The 24,117-nt window shown below is 47.0% G+C and overlaps 1 pseudogene; it reads left to right on the top strand.

Moving 5' to 3' along the window:
• The first annotated feature begins 257 nt into the window (after positions 1-257).
• Positions 258-22,287, top strand: LOC128422861 (solute carrier organic anion transporter family member 1C1-like; annotated as a pseudogene).
• Positions 22,288-24,117: the final 1,830 nt, after the last annotated feature.

The raw sequence follows: 24,117 nt of genomic DNA, 5'->3' as shown, positions 1-24,117 counted from the left end.
CACATCTCTGTGTTCTCTATCCAGGCAAGCATAAACCTGGCACTACCAGGACCTCTGACGGAGGCAGCCTGTTGATGTGACATTGCTCTGTGTAAACAGCTGAGGGGGCTCAGATCCAAATCCAGGTTGCTGGTTCTCCTGTTTTGCATCCTAAACTGAAGCCATGCTGAAGGTTGGGACTCAGTCCAATACATGAAGTGCTATCACTAAGGAAATGACATAACTGTTGTTCCTATTTCCCCCCCAGACAGAAAGGTCTGTGTTCCCAAGCTAGAAGATCGGCGTCATGGATGGAAAAATGGTTCTGCAGCAAGCTAAAGACAACCCCCCATTCTTGGACAAAAGCCATGGGTCGCACCTGGTGAAGAGAGCATGTCTCCCTGTTTCAAAGCTAAAGGTAAAAACCTCCCTTTCTCTGCAACAAATGGCCAAAAAATTCCAGATGGTTCAAAAGCATGGTCCCTAGCCTTGTCTCCCTCTATTTTCCTCCTGCATATTAAGTTGTAAGCTCCTTGAGGCCAGAGACTTGTATGTTTCTATCTCTGTGGTTGAGATGTTATATTGTCTTGAGACAATAGCTCCTTTGTCAACTCACGTTTTCCTTTGTGTTCACCCCAGATATTCCTCGGGGCGCTGTCGTTTTCCTTCTTCTCCAAAGCATTTACGGGAAGCTACATGAAGAGTGTGATGACTCAGATTGAGAGGAGATTTGAAATCCCATCGTTTGTGGTGGGACTGATCGATGGAAGCTTTGAGATAGGTATACCCGTTTCCTTCCCCGCACCCCTCACAGGAGGTAACCTACCGTAGTTTCACAGTGGAAAGGCCTTCTGCCTCTCCCTGAACCACCCCCACCCCAGAATTCATCACATCTCTTCTCCTGATGTAGGAAACTTATTGGTGCTGATCTTGGTGAGTTACCTGGGGCCGAAAGTTCATCGTCCAAAGGTGATAGCGGTTGGGTGCCTCATCATGTCCATGGGATCGTTTGTGTCAATTGTGCCTCACTTCATAATGGGGCGGTAAGTACAGAATTAACAATTACCAACATTAGCATCCCCAGTGAAATGCCTGTCACCAGGGAGGGTGGTCCATGGGCTAAGACAGATGAGCATCAAAAAGAGGACCAGAGTGTTGTGAATGCTTTGTAGAGGGAAGGACTATAATTAAGCAGCAGATCAATTCTCAGCATCTCAAAGTTGGACTGAGTGGAGTCAACCATATCTGAAGCCTCAGAGTTTCTGCTGGGCAGCGTAGACATTTGTTTTGGCCCTGTGTTGTCGGCAGGGGATGCTTGGATATCACACACTTCATTGGGGCTCTGCTGGAGAAGTTTGGGTGTACCAGATATCAAGGATAGCCAGTGGGCATGGCAGCATTTGGGCTGTTGTCGAGAAGCCTTGGTTGTGAGGTCAAGGGCATAGGCCCCAAAGTCTGGTTGCAATGGCATTGCTCCTGCCAGGAAAGCAGGACATAAAATTAGTAAATAACTAAATAAAGAAGTTTTCCTAACTTTTTGGAAAAGAGCAGTGCATCATTCTTATGACATTGCACCATTTGCCATGAAGCAACCATCAATTGTCTCATTGCCTCACAAAGCAGCTGCCAATAGGGTTGTAGTAGACCATCTGCTGCGCATGCAGAAGATACCATGTTCAATTTTCAGCGGCATTTCTGGGTCGGGCTGGGAGGAACACCCTGCCTGCTGAGCTAGATGGATACAATGCTTTAACTCAATATAAGTTAGCTCCTGTGCTCCTATGTACCACTCAGAATTAAAGGGTGTTAATAGTATCATCATCATCATCATCATTATTATTATTATCATCATTGTTATTATTAACAAATATTTTTAAACCCTTCCATGTTTCCATCTCACGGCATTTGTTTCTTCCTTCTTCTTTTTAAAGTTACAATTACAAGAGCATTGCGGTTTCTGTGACCAATTCTTCTGCGAGTGTGTCGGCTTGCTCAACAACCATTCCTCCCCACCATGTGCTAGACGACTGGGAAAGTTTTCAAAATGCAAGTGCTCTTGGTAAGCAAAACTTTGGTGGCTCCCGAGGTGGGCTGTGTCCCAGTCTCTTGGTGTGCACATGAAGAGATGCAGGACATAATTTCATCATGTAGGCTTATAGTCTCTCTCATGCCTCGACACCTTTTGGGCAGGTTGCTGTATGGCCTTATGACACCAACATCTCTTTATGTAGCAATTGGTACTATGATTTTCCAGGCTGAACAATTCATATTATCTTGCAACAGCCCTCTAATATTGTAGCCATGTTCCCGATAAGAGAACTACCCCTGTATAAAACAATGGTTGCATATGCACCATTCATTCAAACCAAACACCTCCCAACCCCCCCAAAATCAAGGGAACTGTAGTTTACCCCATAAAGCTACAATTACCAGCACCCTTAACAAACTACAGTTCTCGGAATTCTTTGGGGTGTATGTGTGTGTTTGGAATGTGCTTTAAATATATTGCTAAACGCACATTGACCTCCGAGCAGCAAGAGACTTCAGTGGTTTCTGTGCTTACCCAGATGAAGGCCAATGGAAATGCTGGTGTCTTTGGGATATATGCCTTTATTTGCACATCTATACAACCCAAGCATGGTGTGGAGGGGCTCACAGCATTCACACCCTAACTGATCTTGCTTCCTCATCTGGTTAGCCCCAAGCCCCTACTTTGGGTATCCAGCTTCCAGCACCAGCCAAAACTCACACAGCTCCACTTGGCCTATTGTTCTCCATCCTAGGATTGACGTGGCGTGAGCCAAGTGAGGTGAGGAAAGGCCCACCCATTTGTCTCTATGGCAACATGTCTTTGGACATGTAAACTGTGGTACTTAACTGGACAGCTACAGCATGACCATTCCCTTAGCAAAGGAACTAGATTGACTTGTTTACCAGCTTTCCTCTTATACATCCTACCTGCACAGGATACAGGATTGCAGCTTTGGAAGGGACTGCTGGGTATCATCCAGACCAGCATGTGACTAACAGTTACAATCAATCTATGCCCTCCGCTGCTGCTGCAGTTGCTATCACAGTTGCTCCTCTTCAATATTGCTTGCCGGACCAAGGCTTTCAGTTTTCAGTGTCCAGGTTTGGCTGGCATTGAACATCTGTAGCTGAAAAATCTGTTTCCCATCGTCATTCTCTTTAACTGAGAACTCAGCTGGTCGAGTGTCCACAGTGCACTTTGCGAGCTCCCTTTTTCTAACAGCAAACTTAGATGGCTGAGAGCCGGCAGGATTTAAGCCAGAACCAGGTCACTGGGGAACAAGTAGACTTATGGGGAACTCCAAGGTTTACAGGAATATAAAAAAACCAAAATAAACAGTCGGGAAACAGATTTGCAGGGGGAAACAAAAGCAAAAGGCTCAGTGAAGACTCAGCACATTCAGTGCTCATGGAATAGTGATAGTACAAGCAGCTTTTCTTCTTCTTTGTCTCTTTGACTTTGTTTTTGTAGTTGTTCTTGCAGCTGTCCCAGCCTTTGGTCACTAAGCAGAAGCATGCAATTGGGTGGGTGAGGCAAAAGAGGGCAGAACAACAAATGCTCATTGCACCTCTGTACAGTAGGCTAGTTTCTACACACACACCAGCACACACCTGTATCCTCCACCCAGGCAAGCAAGAGGCGTGATCAGAGTTCAAGGACACATTCCACACAGGCAAAAACACCCATGGATGGTGCAAGGGAGACAGCGATGGGATGTGGCCTGGGGAGAGTCACTTGGAGGGCCACATTTGACACCCATGCCAGTCATTTCCCATTTGGCTAAGGGGCTAACCCTACACCAGGGGTCGGCAACCTAAGGCCCATGGGCTGGAAGTGGCCCACAGAGGCTGTTTAACTGGACCATGAGCTGCCCCCAAACCGAGCCGCTCGCTTGGCAAGTCCCCATGCGCTGCGCTAAACTGGTGCAGCGTGGCGCGGGGACTCTCTTCTGCGGCTCTGGAAATTGCTTCTGCGCATGCCCAGAGGCCGAAAATCATGTCTGCGTATGTCCGTGGCACCAGAAATAGCTTCTGTGCATGCCCAGATGCCAAAAAGCATGCCTGCAATTTTCAGCATCTGGGCATGCGCAGAAGCGATTTCTGGCCCCGTGGACATGTGCAGACGTGATTTTTGGCATTGAGTCGTGCTGGTCTGGCCCATGGAGGATCTCCGCAGGAGTGATCCAGCCCATGCCCAGTAAGCCTTGCCGACCCCTGCCCTACGCAAACCAGAAGTCCCTAAACTGGTTGGATGGCACCTTGTACACCTCCTTCCAGCAACTCTTGCAGCCAAGCTCCTCGTGCCAAGCATCTTGCTCTGCTTTCCTTTGGGCTACATCGCTGATGCCGAGAGGGGAGTCTTGTCATCTGGGCAGCCCAGGACCTCCATACACACTGCCCAGGCTTGCTCCCTGGGGAGGTCACTTTGGTGCTGCTAAGGCAGCAAAAACAACATGGGAGGCAGCAGTTATGAGTTATCAGTCTCTGCAGCCACAGCAGATGCTGTGATCCATAGACTCTCCTTCCTTTGATGTTTTTAAGCAGAGGTTGGGTGGCCATTTGCCATGGCTGCTTTAGCTGAGATTCCTGCATTGCCCCATGGGGTCCCTTCCATCTCTACAGTGCTGTGAGACAGGTGCTCTAGATTTCATTGGTGCAATGGCACGGCAGTGGCAGTCCACCTTTTGCTCTGTGCCACCTCCACAGTTTGCATCTCTGCCCTCATGACCCTTTGAAGCTGCCAATAGCCCTGCAAGGGAAAACGAATAGGGCACAGCAGATTCGTTCACCAAGCTGTGTGCCATCCTTTGCCCGCAGGCTGTGAAAAATCGACGAGCTCCTACCTGTGGCTGTTTGTCCTTGCTGGGAATATTCTTCGTGGAATCGGTGAAGCTCCCGTGATGCCCCTGGGGCTGTCGTACATTGATGATTTTGCCACAGAACAAAACTCGGCCTTTTACATAGGTAAAATAAGCGAGGCGATCCCATCCCATTAAAGATCAGAACTGGGTTGAAAAGCAGCCTTCCGAAGGTCTGCATTGTCTTACCAGCTCTTGGCTGTTTATTGGTTGCTTTAAAATATCTTAAGGCTGTTTATGTTCTGGTTTAAAATATTTGTGCCTTCTCAGTCACAAGGCAGCTTAAGAATGCATATCAACCACCAAGGCAAACTGAACAGATAAAAGAGTGAGCAAAATTTGTGTGAAGAGGAAAGGGCCTCCTCCCTGCCTCATTTGCAGGTTTTGATCAAAGAAAGCATTTTGTCAGGTTTTGGAAAAATAAAATTGGGGGAACTATCATTGGGTAGCAGTGGAGAGCCTCACAGTGGCCTGCAATTGCTAGCTGCCATCCTTTCTATCCCAGAATGACACATGGTTTCCCCCAAAGAAGCAGCCATTCCCAACACATTGAAAAACTGCTTCCCTAAAAATAATAATCAAGGGAGGAGTAATGTATGGTGCGGATTAGATCCGAGTCATGGCATAGCATTGCTCCAAGTTGGGGTACTTGGGATTGGAGCAAGATGATGGATTTTAGTGGAGACTACCATTCTTTTTTGGGACGCGGGTGGCGCTGTGGGTTAAACCACAGAGCCTAGGACTTGCTGATCAGAAGGTTGGCAGTTCGAATCCCCGTGACGGGGTGAGCTCCCGTTGCTCGGTCCCTGCTCCTGCCAACCTAGCAGTTTGAAAGCACATCAAAGTGCAAGTAGATAAGTAGGTACCGTTCTGGCGGGAAGGTAAACGGCATTTCTGTGCGCTGCTCTGGTTCACCAGAAGCGGCTTAGTCATGTTGGCCACATGACCCGGAAGCTGTACACCGGCTCCCTTGGCCAGTAAAGCGAGATGAGCGCCGCAACCCCAGAGTCGGTCACGACTGGACCTAAAGGTCAGGGGTCCCTTTACCTTTACCTTTACCATTCTTTCCCCCCAGAACCCCAGCTGGGGAAAAAAACACTCCCCGTCCCCAAAACACAACAACACCTGTGTAATTGGATGGAGATTCACTCCACCTTTTGAAGGTCTCAACACAGCATTTCCCAAAGACTTGTGGCTGCATTCCCACTCTCAGTTACCTGGAAGAATTGATCCACTGAACTTCTAGGGCTTCTTTCAGATGAGGCATATATAGGATTGCATTCTGGGTCTTTGATCAGGTTGGGATTGCATTCTGGTAGGGCGGAGAGGGGCCCTGGCAGGCTGCTCTGGTTCCCCACCCTGTTCTTCTGCAATGCAGACAGCAGATGACCCAGGCTTTTGCCCAGCCTTCTACCCTGGCAGAGAGTAGCATGCCCAAAGATCGCCTCTTCTCTTCATAGATAATCTTCTTCACCATGCACTGTAAATAAGTCACTGTGCTGCCGTGTGATCTTTTACAGGAATAGTGAGAGCGCTGGGAATGTTTGGACCCTCAGCTGGCTTTCTGCTTGGATCCTACTGTGCTAATCTGTGGGTTGACATTGGACTGGTAGATACTGGTAAGGAACAAATACCCATAATCGTATCCAGTGTTTCATCTCTGTTAACGTTGACTCTCCTGTCCAGCGAGTGCTGAGTGCCAGTTGTCCTCTTCTGCTGTGGCTTGGTAGCAATTGTCAGGCCAGACCCTAGACAATCCCCAGTAGGTCCTTCTGGAGCCCTGAGCTCTGGAAAATATTGTCTCAGCAAAGGACCACAGCCATCAGAAGACTGAAGAAGGTGGGCAAGGCTTTGGGTTCCAGTGACTTCATCCCATGATGCAGAAAGGGCCTGTTAGGAATTCACAAAATTAAGGTTCTCAGAGAGCTTCTCCACCTGCAGAACCAAAATGTGGATTTGCACCTCTTTACTCTCACCATTAATGTAGGGGGATGTAATCATAGGACGCCCTTCCCCATCCCAGTTTTGTCCCAGACCTTCCTGGGAATGTGGGCTTTTCCTATCCTTGGAAGATCTGCAATGGCTAAGACTGAAAAGTCCTGCATTTAAAGGGTGGAAGTTCCAGGACAACACTGGGATGTGTAAGATGTCTTGTGGATGTCCTTACATTAGTGGGGAGACAGGAAGGTGCTGTTCCACATTTTGCTGTGGTGTGGACAAGCCCAGCATCCAACCAGCTCTCTTCCATCAGAGGAAAGCTGTGTATTATCATCCATAGACACGTCCTAGAATATTTACTATTGCACACAAATAAATTTCAGGCTTTCAGCCCAGACTCCCTGTTAAACTAAACTAAACTCCCATTTGTGGTTTTAAGTACATTCTCCTACAATCTCTCCAGCTGCCGGATATTATCCTCTTAACCCTTCTCTGGCGCTAACACCCTCCATCTCCTAAATTCTTCACTTCCTGCAGTGTTACCTCCACTTAGCCTGTCTCTCAGGCCCCATCTGCCCCATGCATTTGAAGCAATATTATAGCACTTTAAATAGCCATGGCTTTCCCTAAAGCATCCTGGGAGCTGTAGTTTCTTAATGGTGCTGAGACCTTCATTCCCCTCACATAGCTACAATTCCTAGGGTGGCTGAATGGTCAATCCCTTTTCCCAGTGAGGCACTGAAAGAATATTTCTGAATATCAGTTGGTATGGATCACAGCTGGAAGGGTGCTATTGCATTTGTGCCTACACACCCAGAGACATTGGATGGGCCACTGTGAGAACAGGGTGTTGGACTCAATAGGCGCTTGGTCTGATCCAGCAGGATTCTTCTGAAGTTCTTACAATATGCCTGAGAAATCACTCATGGTTTCCATGACTGAGCTGTGATTGCAGTTTAGATCTTTTAGGTCCACATCTAACTTTTTATCAGCTGGACCATACAGTGGAGAGGTGAAAGGTCAAACTGGGAGCCAACTGAGAACTGAAGTGATGAATAAGCAAAGTAGAGCAAAAGATGTAGATCATCTTTTTTTTTCATTTAAAGAGGTTAAAAGTTCAATCTCTGTCCTTTTCTCCCAGATACATTGACAATAAATTCTAAGGATGTGCGCTGGGTTGGTGCCTGGTGGCTTGGAATACTGTTATGTGGAGCCATCAGCATTGTGGCCTCCTTCCCTTTCTGGTTCCTGCCTTACTCTTTGCCAAAACAAGGAGAAGAAAGGATAATTAAGAAGTCGGGTGATGTTTACAGAAACTCCAAGGATAGCTGTGGCAAAATGGAATCTCCAAAACCACCACGGCTGAAGATCTCCAAAGCAACAAAAGGTTGACTGCTGAATCTCCTCCTCCTCCTCCTCCTCCTCCTCCTCCTCCTCCTCCTCCTCCTCCTCTGGCTCTCCTTCACTAGTTAATGTCGCACTTCCTAAGAGCAATTGGCTCTGTGGGTGGCCCACTTTTGCAATGCACTCATCTCCTTAAACAAAATAGAACAGGACTAGGGAAACTTGACTCTCCAGATGTTTCTGGACTCCAGCTCCTATCAACTCCCACAGTGCTCAGGGATGATGGGATTTGTAGACCAGAAACACAATGTCCTTATTCTGGGGTGATTGCAATTTAAAGTATAAACATACACCCCAAATATTATTGGAAGGTTACGATCCCTTTTATTAACCCCTACTATTTTGAAAACAGCAGCTCCAGACGTGATCTGTGGTGAAAAATGTGTGGTGATTCAGATAATTGGTCTCCACGGTCTCTTTTTGTAAGCAGATGTCCATGTAAGCATGTCAGGAAGGAACACAGGAATCTGCCTTCTACTGAGTCAGACCACTGGTCCATCTAGTATTGTCTACACAGATTGGGGGTGGCTCTTCAGTGGCTTTCTTCCTGCCCTACCTGGAGATGCTAAGGTTTGAACCTGGGACCTTCTGCATGTAAAGCAAGTAACTTGAGTCAGGGTACATACAGTTACCCAGTTCCATACAGAGAGCCAGTGTGGTGTAGTGGTTAAGAGCGGTAGTCTCGTAATCTGGGGAACCGGGTTCGCGTCTCCGCTCCTCCACATGCAGCTGCTGGGTGACCTTGGGCCAGTCACGCTTCTTTGAAGTCTCTCAGCCCCACTCACCTCACAGAGTGTTTGTTGTGGGGGAGGAAGGGAAAGGAGATCGTTAGCTGCTTTGAGACTCCTTCGGGTAGTGATAAAGCGAGATATCAAATCCAAACTCCTCCTCCTCCTCCTCCTCCTCCTCCTCCTCCTCCTCTTCTTCTTCTTCTTCTTCTTCTTCTTCTTCTTTTTCCACTGGTTTCCTGGATGGGGTACCTTCATGAATTGTGGTCCCAGGATTCCTCTTGAGTTGCCCTGGTTCCCAGTACATGCTGGTATTTGCCATGGACTCCATCCTCCAAGGAGGTCTTCTCAGATTTTGACCATGGACCTAGATCATATCCTTAACATTCTTCACTTAAAACTCATTAAGAAGAGTTAACTAACAATTTGCTGAATGGAACCATTTTACACACTGCGTTCCTCTCTCCCATCTGTACAATTTGCAACTACAGTGGTACCTTGGGTTACAGACGCTTCAGGTTACAGACTCGCTAACCCAGAAATAGTACCTCAGGTTAATAACTTTGCTTCGGGATGAGAACAGAAATTGTGTGGTGGCAGCGGGAGGTCCCATTAGCTAAAGTGGTACCTCAGGTTAAGAACAGTTTCAGGTTAAGAACGGACCTCCAGAATGAATTAAGTTCTTAACCTGAGGTACCACTGTAGATCTGAAGTTACAAATCTGAACACACACACACACAAATCTAGGCAATGTAAATTAGGCTCAGCAGTAGACAGAATCAGCAATGGCTTTTGATCCAGAGGGTGACGGTAGAGATGATCATCAGCCTTTCCTCTGCGAATACACTTGCTGATGTTTATTTTAGATATGGATATATTATATTTCCTTTCCAGATTTCTTCCCCACTTTGAAGAAGCTGCTTGGAGACACTATCTTCCTGGTCTATTTACTCCTCATTGTCCTTCTGTACAATTCTGTCGTTGGCATGATAACATATGAGCCAAAGTTTATGGAACAGCAATTTAACATACCTGTTTCAAACGCCATCTTCTATATTGGTACGTAAACTCCTCTCTCTGTTCTTGCGTTTCTGGCTTGCTGGGGTAAGGGGGTGAGTGTGTGTGTGTGTGTGTGTGTGTGTAACCACATGCAACCTATGTCAATGTCCCCCTCCCCCCCCAGGTGTGTTGCTTTTACCTGCTACTGTTGTGGGACTGTTCCTCGGAGGTTTTATCATCAAGAAGTTCAAGATGCAAGTGACAACTATGGCGAAGTTTGCCTGTGTCACTTTTCTGATTACCTTCCTACTTAATCTGCTTTACTTTGCATTCAACTGCAATGACCTCCAGGTGGCTGGCTTGAACATCAACTACTCTGGGTAAGTTGCCGTATTCATTTTTGGGACTGTGGGGCGGGAGATTCCATATTATACTGACTCAGACCGTTGGTGCATTTTATGTTGTGAACTGCCCTGTGATCTTCAGATGATGGGTGATATACAAATTTAATAAAGAGTAATGATCTAACTGAGTACCGTCTGCTGGGGATGTCTCTTCATGCCTGTTCCTTTGCTGTCTACTTGTTGCTCGTCTACTCATCTACGGTCTCCTGAGTTCGCATTTAATGGTGAATCTACCTGGCTGGGGGATGCGGGTGGCGCTGTTGGTTAAACCACAGAGCCTAGGACTTGCCGATCGGAAGGTCGGCGGTTCGAATCCCTGCAACGGTGTGAGCTCCTGTTGCTCGGTCCCTGCTCCTGCCAACCTAGCAGTTTGAAAGCACATCAAAGTGCAAGTAGATAAATAGGTACTGCTCCGGCGGGAAGGTAAATGGTGTTTCCGTGCACTGCTCTAGTTCGCCAGAAGCGGCTTAGTCATGCTGGCCACATGACCCGGAAGCTATACGCAGGCTCCCTTGGCCAATAAAGCGAGATGAGTGCCGCAACCCCAGAGTTGGTCACGACTGGACCTAATGGTCAGGGGTCCTTTACCTTTTACTACCTGGCTGGGACTTACCCAAACGTACATGAGAACTAACATGCAGCCATCATAGTGCCACTCTGAATTTTACAGTGCATTTCAGTATAATTATTATTATTATTATTTATACCCCGCCCTCCCCAGCCAAAACCAGGCTCAGAGCATATAGGAGGGTAAAATGTGCACAAGAATGCATGCTAACTATCTTTTACTGATGTTTTGCTTTTTGGTCAACCACTTTGCAGCCTTTCCCAACCTGTGGGTCCCCAGATGTTGTTGAACTACAACTCCCATCACCCCTAGCTAGCAAGGCCAGAGCTCAGGGATGATGGGAGTTGTAGTCCAACAACATGTGGGGACCAGCAGGCTGAGAACCGCCGACTTAGAGGTTTCGTCACTATCAGGTGGTATATGAATTTTGTTGCATAAAATAAATGGGTGAAACTAACATGCAAAAATGGGTTGTATTTGAGAAAACATGCTTTGCCAAAATGCAGATATAACAACAATTTATTACTTGTTCCCCACCCATCTGACTGTGTATATGTGTGTGTTGGCATTGTTTTCCTTTTCCCTGAAGGCTTTGCTTCTGCTCCCTTTAGCATCAAAGAACCATCCTTCTCTAAGGAAGTATCGTTAGCTGCCTGCAACTCTGACTGCAGCTGTGATGCAAGCCATTGGGATCCCGTTTGTGGAAGCAATGGGGTCACCTACATGAGCGCATGTTTAGCTGGCTGCAAAGCATCAGTGGGAAGTGGAAAAGATATGGTAAGCACAGATATCTGTTTGTAGGTTTGCTTCTTAAGAGGTTCATGTGTTTGTAGGATTGTATAGAGTTGGAAGGGACCCCAAGTTTCATTTGGCCCAACCCCGCTCAATGTAGAAATCACAGCTGGAGATGCCCTGACAGATGGCCATCCAACCTCAGCTTAAAACCTTGCAATGAAAGAGCGTCCGTCACCTTCTGAGGTGCAGCTCTTGCTGTCAGGAGGTTCTTCCTAAAGTTTGGTCGGAAGCTCCTTTCTTGAATTTTGAATCCTTTGTATTGGATCCTACCCTCTGGCAGCCCTGCTGACTTGCACCATAGTGAGGGTCACTTGGTCCGGCGTTCTGGCATGAGGACTTGTGCTAGAATACCAGACCAAAACAAGGGGATATCTTGGGATGCAAACAGAAGCTGGGATTGGCTTCTGTGGTTGGCAGATATGCTGTATAGTTCTCTCTATTTTGGCTCTGGAATATGTCAGATATTAACTTGTACCTTAATATAAGCAAGACAAAGGAGATGGTGTTGGACTTTCGGAGGAAGAGAGGAGAACTAGCCCCGCTGTACATCGGGGAGGGCTGTGTGGAGAGAGTCTCTTCCTTTAAATTCCTAGGAGTTTATCTCAGTGAAGACCTTACTTGGAAAATCAATACAACCCAGGTGGTTAAGAAAGCCCAACAGAGACTCCATCTCCTCAGAGTACTGCAAAAGAATGATGTCAATCAACATTTGATGATCACCTTCTACCACAATAGAAAGTGTCCTTTCATACTGCATCATGGTGTGGTACGCTGGTTTGACATCAACTGATAGGAAGTGCCTACAGAGGGTGGTGAATACAGCACAAGATATTATGGGCTGTCCCGTGAATCCACTGGATGACATTGCAGAAGAACGTTGGCTCAGGAGAGTGAGGAAAATTCTGAGGGATGATTCACACCCTGGCCAGCACTTTCTTGATCTCCTGCCCTCAGGCAGAAGATATAGAAGCATGATTAGTCGCACCAACAGGGCAAAGAACAGCTTCTATCCGTGGCCTGTTAGGCTGCTGAATGAAAAGATAACAACAGGGCAACTGACTTTTGTGTTTGGTGTGTGTGCGTCAGTAAACGAGGGGAATTAAGACTAAGAGAGCTGAGTGGGGGGTGCTTGTGTAATCTCACTGTATACAAGTTATACAAGTGACAATAAAGTATTTCATTTCAACTAGATAGACTGCAGAGGGTTCAGGACATCTTGTACCACATGTTTTGCCCACAGGGGGAAATCCACAGGGAGCGGAGGTGCGGAATGTGAAAAAATGCAAGACACCCTGGTAATGACGCACACCCTCTTCTCTCTCGCAGGTATTTCACAACTGCAGTTGTGTGGGAGTTTCGGGTCCTGGAAATCTATCGGCAGTTTTGGGTCAATGCCCAAGGGATAGTTGTACTAAAAACTTCCCTTATTTCTTAGCCTTGACGTTCTTATTTGTGTTTGGTTTTTCCTTGGGAGGAACTCCAACGTATATGATTATGTTCAGGTGAGCACATTTTTTAAAAATCCCCCTGTTTGTCTCCATCAAGTTTGGGGGCAGGTCAGCCCCGCAGCACAGTTCATCGAATCTCCTGCATTTCAGCGGTTGCTTTTGCAGAATGCCCCTGGATTGCAAAAACAAGGGTGCCATTTTCTGCTTGAAAATAATAATAATAATTGTAACCAACATTGGTGGGGGATGCATCACCAAAAATATGAATGCTTGCAGCTGAAATCTAGGACAAAATATAGCCGTTTTGCTAGAAGAAAAGTTTGGATTTGATATCCTGCTTTATCACTACCCTAAGGAGTCTCAAAGCGGCTAACATTCTCCTTTTCCTTCCTCCACCACAACAAACACTCTGTGAGGTGAGTGGGGCTGAGAGACTTCAGAGAAGTGTGACTGGCCCAAGGTCACCCAGCAGCTGCATGTGGAGGAGCGGAGACGCGAACCCGGTTCCCCAGATGACGAGACTACCGCTCTTAACCACTACACCACATTGGCTCTCCTTTTCCTAAAGGCATTTACGATCAGGATTCCAAAAATCTTCTACAAAACTACCAGGGCCCCAAGGTTCATATTCAAAGGTGCTCTTTTAGAGCATAGGATTGAATTGCTGTGGAGCGCATCTTCTTCTGCCATGCACAACCGAGTGCAGGCCTCCCCTTCCCAACTGGCCACTCGCTCACCTCTTGCTACCTGTGTGCTCACAAGAAGTTTTTGCCTGCTTGCCTGCCTCCTGCCCCCACTGCATGCTTCTCCTACCTGTCTGTCTGCCTGCCTCTCCCCAGCTGCCCCGGCTCAGACATGCTTGGAAATAGCACCAATAGTTAAGAGGCAAGCCAGGAGGCTTGCGACATGAGACAGGGCCTTTTCAGTGGTGGCTCCCAGCAAAGAGGCCCACCAGGTGTTCACTTTGACATCTTTCCTGGGCACTGGGCAGAGCCTTTTGTTTGCTGTGTTCTGTTTTTTACGTTTACTTCTATTCAAGTACGTATATTGGGTGCTTTGGTCATTTTTAGTTGTGTTCTTCAAGGCTCTGGCACAAGGCAACGGCTAAATTGTTCTCTGTCCCATTACACTTGGTCTGGAAAGTGTAGTTAGCGTGGAAGGCTGCAGTGGGAACATATTACATCTCTGCTCTCAAAGATTTGCAGTGTCTGCCAATTTGCTTTGTTGTTGTTTAATCGTTTGGTCATGTCCGACTCTTCGTGACCCCCTGGACCAGAGCACGCCAGGCACTCCCGTCTTCCACTGCCTCCCGCAGTTTGGTCAAACTCATATTAGTAGCTTTGAGAACACTGGCCCACCATCTCATCCTCTGTCGTCCCCTTCTCCTTGTGCCCTCCATCTTTCCCAACATCAGGGTCTTTTCCGGGAGTCTTCTCCTCTCTTGAGTTGGGCAATTTGCTACTGAGCAAAATTCTAGACTGGCTGCTGCTTTGTTACTGGGACAAAATCAAGATGTTACTGCTAATGTATAGAGACATCAAGAGCTTGGAACGAATGTGCTGGAAGGATTGACTTATCCCACACATGCCTCTTAAAGCACTTTGATTTGTGGAATTAGCACTTTTACAAGTGCCACGTAATGTATGTTCCAAGCCTGGGAGGAATCTGTTTGAAATTTCATCATAGACCTTTCTTCTCAAAGCTGTAGATTTTATCTATATTTTGATAATTTCATTACGCAGACTTTTTTTTAAAAAAAAAAAGTTTTATTTTATAATAAAATAAAATAATAAAAATAATTTTATATTTTATAATAACAATATTATTACCATTTTGTGTAAACCACTTAGAGTTGGGTTTTTTTTTTTAATTAAGCATTATATATCTTGCTAAATAAATACATGGAACAAAACAACAACAGCATTATCGAAATAATTTCTGTGGATTTTCAAATTCTGCACATTTGGATCAATCTACATTTGGGCCTCTTTAATTCCAGTGGATTGATTGGTTCTTAACAAGAGAGGTGTAAGTCTTGCCCTTGAAAATTTGCAGTTCCAGTTATTTAACACTCTGCAGCTTGCACAACCCCATATCCTTTTGAGCCACGACATTCCGTTTATTTCAATGTTTCTGGACTGCAGCCATTGTAGCAAAGTGTATCTGATTAATGTCGAAGGGAATTTTTGAACTTCTGCATCCTGTTTTCTTCAGATCGGTTTCTCCAGAATTAAAATCCCTTGCTGTCGGCTTCGAAGCTTTCTGTGGAAGGACACTCGGTAAATGTTTCTTCCCTTTCCTTTTGTTTGAAGATCAGAAACAGAGGAAGGAACAAAGGGAGCTGCCTTCTACGTTGGCCAGTATTGTCCTCAGTATTGTCTACACTGACTGGCAGCTGCTCTCCAGGGCTTCAGGCAGGGGTCCGACGTCCTACAATAGACTGCTTTTTGGAAAGCTAATTCCAGGGGTGGGGGAGGAGGGAACGCTGTGGGTGGCAGGCAAGGCCACTGAAGGCACAGAGGCACCCATAGGTGGTGACCATGATGGCAACCACTGCTTTAAACAGGCTTCCAGGTAGTGTGTTCTAAAGTTAAGGGCAAAGACGACACAAAGTCTGTAGAACAGTGGGGATGGAGTTTTCCCATATATATCACACTGATATCAAAGATTCCTTCTCTTCCGGGTCAGCCTCTGTTGTACTCTATCCCCCTTATTGTTGTTGTTTTAAAAAAACTGGAAGTCGGGAATTACCGTATTTTTTGCTCTATAAGATGCACCCGACCATAAGACGCACCTAGTTTTTAAGAGGAGGAAAACAATAAAAAAAATATTCTGAATCAAATGTTGTTGAAGAGGGAGGAGGACGGAGGATCAGACTTACCCCTTATGGAGCCCCTTATTTTCCTCCTCCCGCTTCGCTGAAGAGCCGCTGCGCTGCTCTGCTGAACCCAGCAGAGCAAGAGGGAGAGCTGCGCAGTGCCTCTTGGTCTGCTGGCTTCCCAGCGAAGCAGGATGAGGGATGGAAGGGGCTCTGTAAGGGCTCCCTTCCGTCCCTCATGGTGCATCGCTGTGAAGGCATCACAACAAGAGGCGTTGCGCAGCTCTCCCTCTTGCTGTGCTGGCTTCAGCGATAGCTGCACAGCCTGCATTTGCTCCATAAGACGCACACACGGTTCCCCCTTACTTTTTAGGAGGAAAAAAGTGTGTCTTATAGAGCGAAAAACACAGTAACTCTCAAGACTTTCTGCATGTGAAGTTCTACCACGAAGCCCCAGCCGTTTTCTGACTCTCGCTGGAAAAAAATCACGTTGCCAAGATCGAACCAGGCTCACGTCACTGCTGGTGGTTCTTCTTTTCAGGCGGACTTCCTGCGCCTCTTTATTTTGGAGCTCTAATCGATACAACCTGCTTGAAATGGGGTGTGAAAAGCTGTGGCGAATCGGGGTCTTGCAGAGCGTACAGCACAGAGATGTTCAGGTGAGTCTCAATGGGAGCTGAGATTCCCTCTCTGTTTTCGTGCAAGCATTCTCAGCGTGAGAAAACCGAGAGGAAGAGTTTGGATTTGATATCCCGCTTTATCACTACCCGAAGGAGTCTCAAAGCGGCAAACATTCTCCTTTCCCTTCCTCCCCCACAACAAACACTCTGTGAGGTGAGTGGGGCTGAGAGACTTCAGAGAAGTATGACTGGCCCAAGGTCACCCAGCAGCTGCATGTGGAGGAGCGGGGAAGCGAACCCGGTTCACCAGATTACGAGTCTACTGCTCTTAACCTCTACACCACACTGGCTCCTTTCTCAGGGGGAGAGGAAACTCCTACGGCATTTGTTTAAGACGTGAGAGTTGGTTCATCTTACTAATATGCAAGGCAGTTGAAGTTAGTTTCCCTCCCTGTTTCTAAACCTCTTAAACGGTCTCAATCATATCCCTTGCTTCTCCCAGCCTGTCCCAAGAAAGAAGCTCCAAAAAGACAAAATACTTTATTCTCATTTATTTATTGGGATAATATATTAAGATTCTGCATTTCATACAACTTCACAATGCAGAGAACAAAAATCCTCATTTTATCCTTGTGAGGAAGGAGAGGTTGTGAGTGATCGGTAGGTAAAGGTGACTCAAGGAGCTTCATGGCTCGGTGGGAATTTGAACTCTGCTCTCCCTGGTCCTGGTCCAGCACTGTAACCACTCCCCCACATTGGCAGCTGCTGGGGTAATTGCATATAGAAGAAACCAACTGGTCATTATAGAATCATATTGTAGAGCTGGAAGGGACTCTGAGGATCATCTAGTCCAACCCCCCTGCAATGCAGATATATATGGCTGTCCCATAAGGGTTATTGGTATTATGAGCACCACACTCCAACCGAGCTATTCAGAATGAGTTCCTTTGACATCTTCCCTGCCCCACTTTTTCTGGGGTAGATTAACCACCAACTGCTTTGAATTCTTAAGTATGTCAAACCCCCCCCCAAAAAAGTGCTAAATGGCTTGTTTTGTTCTTCCTTAAGTTTTGTTGCACTGTTTGTGGGTCAAGGCCCTGTAACCACCCAGTTCTCTGGGAGTTAAATAACTACACCAGACGTTTTCAACCTTTTTGAGTCTATGGCTCCCTTGACCAACTACATTCTTTCTGCGGCACCCCTGTGGGGCTCAGGAGCCCAGTTATGGCACCCCTTGTCTGCAGAGCCGGCAGACCCTCACCCCTTTTCAAACACCCTAGAGCAAGGGATCAGCAAACTTTTTCAGCAGGGGGCCTGCCCACAGTCCCTCAGACCTTGTGGGGGGCCAGACTATATATTTTTTTGGGGGGGGGATGAGCGAATTCCTATGCCCCACAAATAACCCAGAGATGCATCTTAAATAAAAGGACACATTCTACTCATGTAAAAACACGCTGATTCCCAGACTGTCCGCGGGCCGGATTTAGAAGGTGATTGGGCTGGATCCAGCCCCCAGGCCTTACCCATGCCCTAGAGTGTTCCCTCAGCCCCTTCTCCTCTCCCCTCTCCTTGGGAGTCCTCCGGGCAGCCGCTGCTGCCACCCCTGGTCTCTGACCTCCCCCCCCGCCCCAAAGAGAGGTGCCTCCTCACACTGCCCCACAGGGGCCTGGGAAGCACCCCCTGGCCAGCCCCAGAGGCACCATTTGCCTGGCGAGCTTGTAGCCAGGGCTGCTGCAACAAACAGCCAAGCAAGCCTTTGGGGGGCAGAGGCATAAGAGGGTATCACAGGAGGGAGGGAAGGAAAGAGGGATAGAGACCAGCGTTGCCCACGGCAACTCTGACCATCATTCAAGGCACCCCAGGGTGCCACGGCACATTGGTTGAAAACCACCAAACTAGACAGTACGCAGGATGTTGGTTTTATGGGATCAAATAAGGCCACAACTTTTTTAGTTACAGATGTGTAGGTTTTGGCCATAGGCATTGGGATAAGCCACGCAAATAGCACTCTGGTGTCTCTAAGGGTGAAGCCAACCAGCAGAGAACACCCAAGACCTACGTCAAATTGGGGTGTCCCCCAAGTGATCTCCATTGGAGGAGTGGAATGGCCCTAGCCTGGCTAAATGACATCTTTTGTTCTTCTTTAAGTTCTGTTGCACTGAGCTGTTCTGTGTACCCAACTCCTAGGAACGTCTATGTGGGATTCCTTCTCTCGATAAGAGGTGCAACCTGCCTCCTGTACATCGTGCTATGCGTTTTAATTGCAAAGCGATTCAGACGAGGCGGGGAAGAGGCAACGGCAACCCAAAACTGTGAGCTGTCTGCCGCCAAGTTGCCAGCGCCTGAACTGAACAAAGGAGAGACCTATTGCGTAGAGGCGTCCGTCAACGGCGACACCCGCTTGTGAGAAAGGAAAGCTGGTTTGGATCGTTGCACGAGCAGCTGCTGTTTGGGCATTCAGGAGCAATCCATAGCTTGAGCAGTTCCTCACCCAGGCCAAAGCCCTATCCGGCGATCAGAGCTCGATACATACAGCCCTGCTCAGATAACTGGAAACTGCACCAATCGCCCGCAGGCAAAGGCACCAGTTATTTGTAGCAGATCATTGTGGCAAGAGCACCAATCACCTAGAAGAGGGGCAAGAGAGAACTGAATGGTTGGTGCTCTTGCCAATGATCCACCCAAGACTGCGATGCAGCTGCTGGTTTGTGTTTTGTAACATCAGGAAACCTTAAGTGTGGCACCTGTTTACATGTGAAGTTCCTCATGGAGCAGAGCACTATGGAAGCTGGAAAGGAGGCTGCGAGTTTTAAAATACAGAAGAGAGACTAATATAAAACATTTGCTTAGGAACAAAGGGAGCTCGCTTGTACCATGTGAGACCACTGGTCCATCTAGCCCAGTACTGTCTGCGTGGACTGGCAGCAGCTCTCCAAGGTTTCAAGGCAGGCGATGTTCCCAGCCCTACGTGGAGGTGCCGGGAATTGAACGTGGAACATTCCTCATGCCCCGCTACTGAGATACCGCCCTTCCTTCTACAGTCCTCAACAGGGTTGGAGTGTAATGCCCCCCCAAAAAACATCAAACCTAGAGGGAAAGCTATATTTATCTTGTTAAGCTAAAGAGCTGGTGGGTAGGATTGCGTGACCCTGTATTTGGGGGGCATTTTCCTCCCTCCTCACAAGCGCTCATTGAAAGTCCACAAACCGGTTCCCTGTTATCTCTGAGCAACCTCCGCGCGTGTGGGGTTCTTCTTTTTAACTTTGCCACTGGGGCGAAAACTCCTTCTGCTATCTGTTGCTGTTTATAGCACGGATTATCTGTGCAAATCGGTCTCTTGGCTTGACTATCCAACCGCAGAAGTTTGATGCTTTTTCTCTCCTTTTTGCTTTTTGGAAGGGAAGCAATTTCCTGCCATATTCAAAGCATTCTCCAGAGATCAGCAGTCACCATTCAGCCTCATTACAGTGGTGGGAAATAGGGCCTCATAAGCCATATTATAGTGACCCACTGGAAAAGCAGCTGCTTCTGTCAAGAAACACCTCCATTTCCTGACAAATTACCGCCATGTGCTAAAAGCTCTCCAAATAGACCAGCTTCCAAAACCAAGTAGGTCTATCATACAAATAGAGGCTTTTTACTTCTTGTTATGGGGCTGGGGCTGGGGGGCAGGAAGCCCTCTTCCCTTTCAGAAAACAGTGAGCCAGATAATGACAGGAACACCCCCTTGAAGCCACAAAAGAGAACGTCTGTAGCTTTTAACGGAGAGTGGATTTTACTCACATGGTAAATGCTTAGAAATGGGTTTCAAGTATTATCTCTCATGCAGCTATTTGGTTTGGGGTGGGGTGGGGGTTAGGTGTTACAAACTCCTGGTTCCAATGTGTTTTTCTTTTTAAATACCATTGCCTCCTTCAAGGGGGTAGGCACCATTCTGTCCTGCAAGGATTACTACATTGGACCCACCTGGTCAATTCTACACACCCCCAACCTTACCCAGCTAGATCATGGCAGCCACAAAGGTGTTAGAGCAGATTCAGTGTTGATCCTCTCTGTGGAGGTTTCATAGTGCATTGCAGGAGTGCTAACCCGCCCTCAGGGTTGTGGGTGCCCACCACCGTAATGTGGACATGCGGCGTCACATGCACACACTTGCACATGCCTCTGCCTCCATGTCTGAGCCTCTGCTCCTCCCAGGAAAAAGGTGCCTTACTCACTGGCTGCGGAGGGCACAGCTGAACTGCTTCTCTCTTGGAGACAGCGCTGCTGCCACTGGCAGCTTTTCTCATTGACTTTGTGGGTGCCTGGCCCCCACAACTATATTCATGTGACTTCTGAAGCACCCATGTCTCCTGGAGTTAGCGCCTATGGTGCAGTGTCCACACAGAGCCAACATATTTTGAAAACAGGTTACTGTGTGGATACCTTCGAGCACAGGTCTCCACCTCCTTTTGATCCTGTAACTTCTCTACGTGCGCAATCCCCTCCTCAATCGCTGATCTCTCTACCTGACCCATTTCTGTTTATAATACGCAACTGTGTCACAGTTGACAGCCACTGGCCTAGTTACACTAGCGTCAGAGAGAGATGCTGGACAAAATTGCGTCTGATCACTGAATTATATGACAAGCATGGGGAATGGATTTCCATGTGCATGATTAACAGTTGTTGGAGATAGAAACTGCTGAGATGCTAGACCTAGGTCCGGTGTTTTTTATATAATATTTTGGCAGAGCTGGGAAATCTGTGGACCTTCAAATGTTGTTGGACACACACACACAAGCTACTACTTAGTTAGCCAAAGTCCTCTCTACTAAAATGAGCTTCCATCCTTCAAATAGAAGACCTCCCTGGGATAGCTCAGTCGGTAGAACATGAGACTTTTAATCTCAGTGTCATGCGTTTGAGTCCTGATTTGGGGCGAAAGATTCCTGCTTTGCAGGAGTTCGGACTAGATGATTCTAGTGGTCCCTTTCAGCTCTGCAATTCTATGGTTCTGTGAAATAGAAGACTTCTGGGGCATGACTGCGTCCTTTTTCAAGGCTATGCAGAACTGCCTTATATGGAGTCACACCAATGGTTCTTCTAGCACAGATAGCAGGGGTGACAAAGACCACCTGAGTGAGATCCTTAGAGCTAAAGGGAACAGGAGTTCAGCCTGGGACCTTGCGTATGCAAAACACATGACCTGGGCTTTGTCCCCTCCATCAAGGAGAGACAAGAGATTGCTAGAGTAATGAGCAGGCTTCCCTTGACTCATCCCACCCAGAATCAAAGCTATGCACCTGGCTATGCATCAGACATAGGGATGTTGCCCAAAATGGCAGCCCTCAACTGGAATTTCCACCACAATGGGTATCAGTACTTTTCCATGTTCTGACTTCTTCACATTCGGCATTTTGCTGTCCCCACATCACATCATGAAAATCGAGGTGTTATGTGTTCAGTAAACAGGAGTGGGGAGTGGGATTGCATCCACTGACATAAGGAGACAAGAAGAGTTTGCAGGATCCGGCCGATGGCCCATCAAGTCCAGCATCCTGTTCTCTCAGTGGCCAAACAGATGCCTGTGGGAATCCCGCAAGCACAAGAGCACTCTTCCCCGTCTGTGAAACCTCCTTTGTCTTGCTCCTGCTAAGCAGATGCACTTTATTAAAGAGCAAAATACGCGCATGAATAAAACCCTTTTGGACAATATGGGGAATGTTGTTTGCATGGGTTTGTTCCAGTTTATGCCAAAGAGCATGCCTTTGCACCGAGAACAGAGTAAGCTGAAAGCGGATGTAAAGAAAACCAAGAAAGCCTTAGGATGTTCCTGGGTTGCTTCACCAGAGAACCAAAACATGGGAGGTTTTTAGCAGGAGGCAGAAATCCTCAGGAAGGGGTGTAAGTGCCACCTCCTCACTGCTGAACTCTGATTTCTCCAAAGTTGTCTTCCCATTTCAAAGAGGCTTTCGGCCCTTTTCCATCAAAGGTGCAATCTTTTCAGAATTTCAATCCTTGCAGTGTTTTGAATTTGGCTTCCCATTGGGTGGTGGCCAAATGTGAGTGTGTGTGTTTCTTTCCACTGAACTTTTTGTCCGGTGCTCTGAGGCCTCCCCAACTGCTCAAGCTTCCTGAGTTGAAAGAGCCCCATGGAAGAAATTACCTCATCATGACATTCTTTCCTGGGCTTTCATCAAAACATGGGCACCCAGGCAGGCTGCAGAGTGCAGAGCACAAGAAAGAGGCTTTGTAGAATGAAAGGACACCCACAAACACCTCCCAGCCACTGAAAAAGGCAGCAAGGAAAAACAAAAAACAAAAAGCTTGCATGCCACCCATGAGACTTACCCTGAAATTTTCTCCTCCCTTTGATAATTTCCTAATGCATTTTTTTCTTGTTTAATTGATGGGGAACGGTTAGGGAATAAAATACTGTGATTTTTACACTTAATCTTAGCTGAAAAGCTATTGAAAACCAGTGATTTTGCACTCTAGGAGAAGTCTAGAAAGCCATAAAACTAGACTAGATGAAGGAAGGGAGATGTGGCTGGCCAGAAATATGTTGTTTTTTAATGGCTTATGCTTTTCTTGCGCCATATTGCAGCACTCATGGTAATCGAAGAAATGTGTGTCTCGTCAGATGAATGTGTCCTAGCCTAGACATTGCAAATAGTGTTCCTTTGGCCTAGTCAGCCTTAGCCAGAATCCAACATGGCGGCAGCAACTTAGCTGTGACCCACCTAGTGAGGCCTCACAGCCCACCTGTGACTCCCGAACCACCAGTTGAAGACCTAGGCCATTGAGGGCATTCCAAGAAATATGATTCAGCCATTTTATACTGATATTGAACCTCATAATTTGATGTTTTAAAGATGGGTGCGTTCGATTCTGCCTACTTAATTTTTACTATATATGTTGTTCATTTAATATTTTCCTCACACAGTGCTTGGCAAACATTCATTGGGAGGCAGTTTATAAATGCTTGAATAAACAAGAGGAATAGCGCAGGAGGAGATGCCTCCTTAAATCTGCTAGACTGTGCTGGTAACTGTAAGAATGTGATTTATTAGCCTGGAATCCACCCAGGACAAAACACAACAACTATTGAAACCAACAGTCATATTTATCTAGGGAACGTTGCAAGAAGGAACATGCAATCATTCAATGAGGAACAGGAGATCATGTTCCCGACTCAACGTACCCAACTCCTCTGCCTACTGCCTAACTGTCTTGACCTCCTCCCATGTTTCCCCAGGTCTTTTTTGAGGGCCTCTTTGAATTGTCCTTCTCAGCAGACCCCCCCCACCTGTCCCTTCCCTCTGACCCTTTCCTCCTCTCAGGGGCGGACTTTGGTATGATGGCACCTTGAGTGAGGGCAAAATTTGGCGCGTGAATGCACACACAATATTCCTTATTTTCACAATAATATATTTTGGTACAGTTGCTTTTTAAATGGATCTTCTCAGCAGGTACTACTTTTGTTGTTGTTTAGTCATTTAGTCGTGTCCAACTCTTCATAACCCCATGGACCAGAGCATGCCA

The sequence above is a fragment of the Podarcis raffonei genome, chromosome 10 (assembly GCF_027172205.1).
Source record: "Podarcis raffonei isolate rPodRaf1 chromosome 10, rPodRaf1.pri, whole genome shotgun sequence".
Lineage (NCBI taxonomy): Eukaryota > Metazoa > Chordata > Lepidosauria > Squamata > Lacertidae > Podarcis > Podarcis raffonei.
This window is presented reverse-complemented; position numbering and strand designations above follow the sequence as displayed.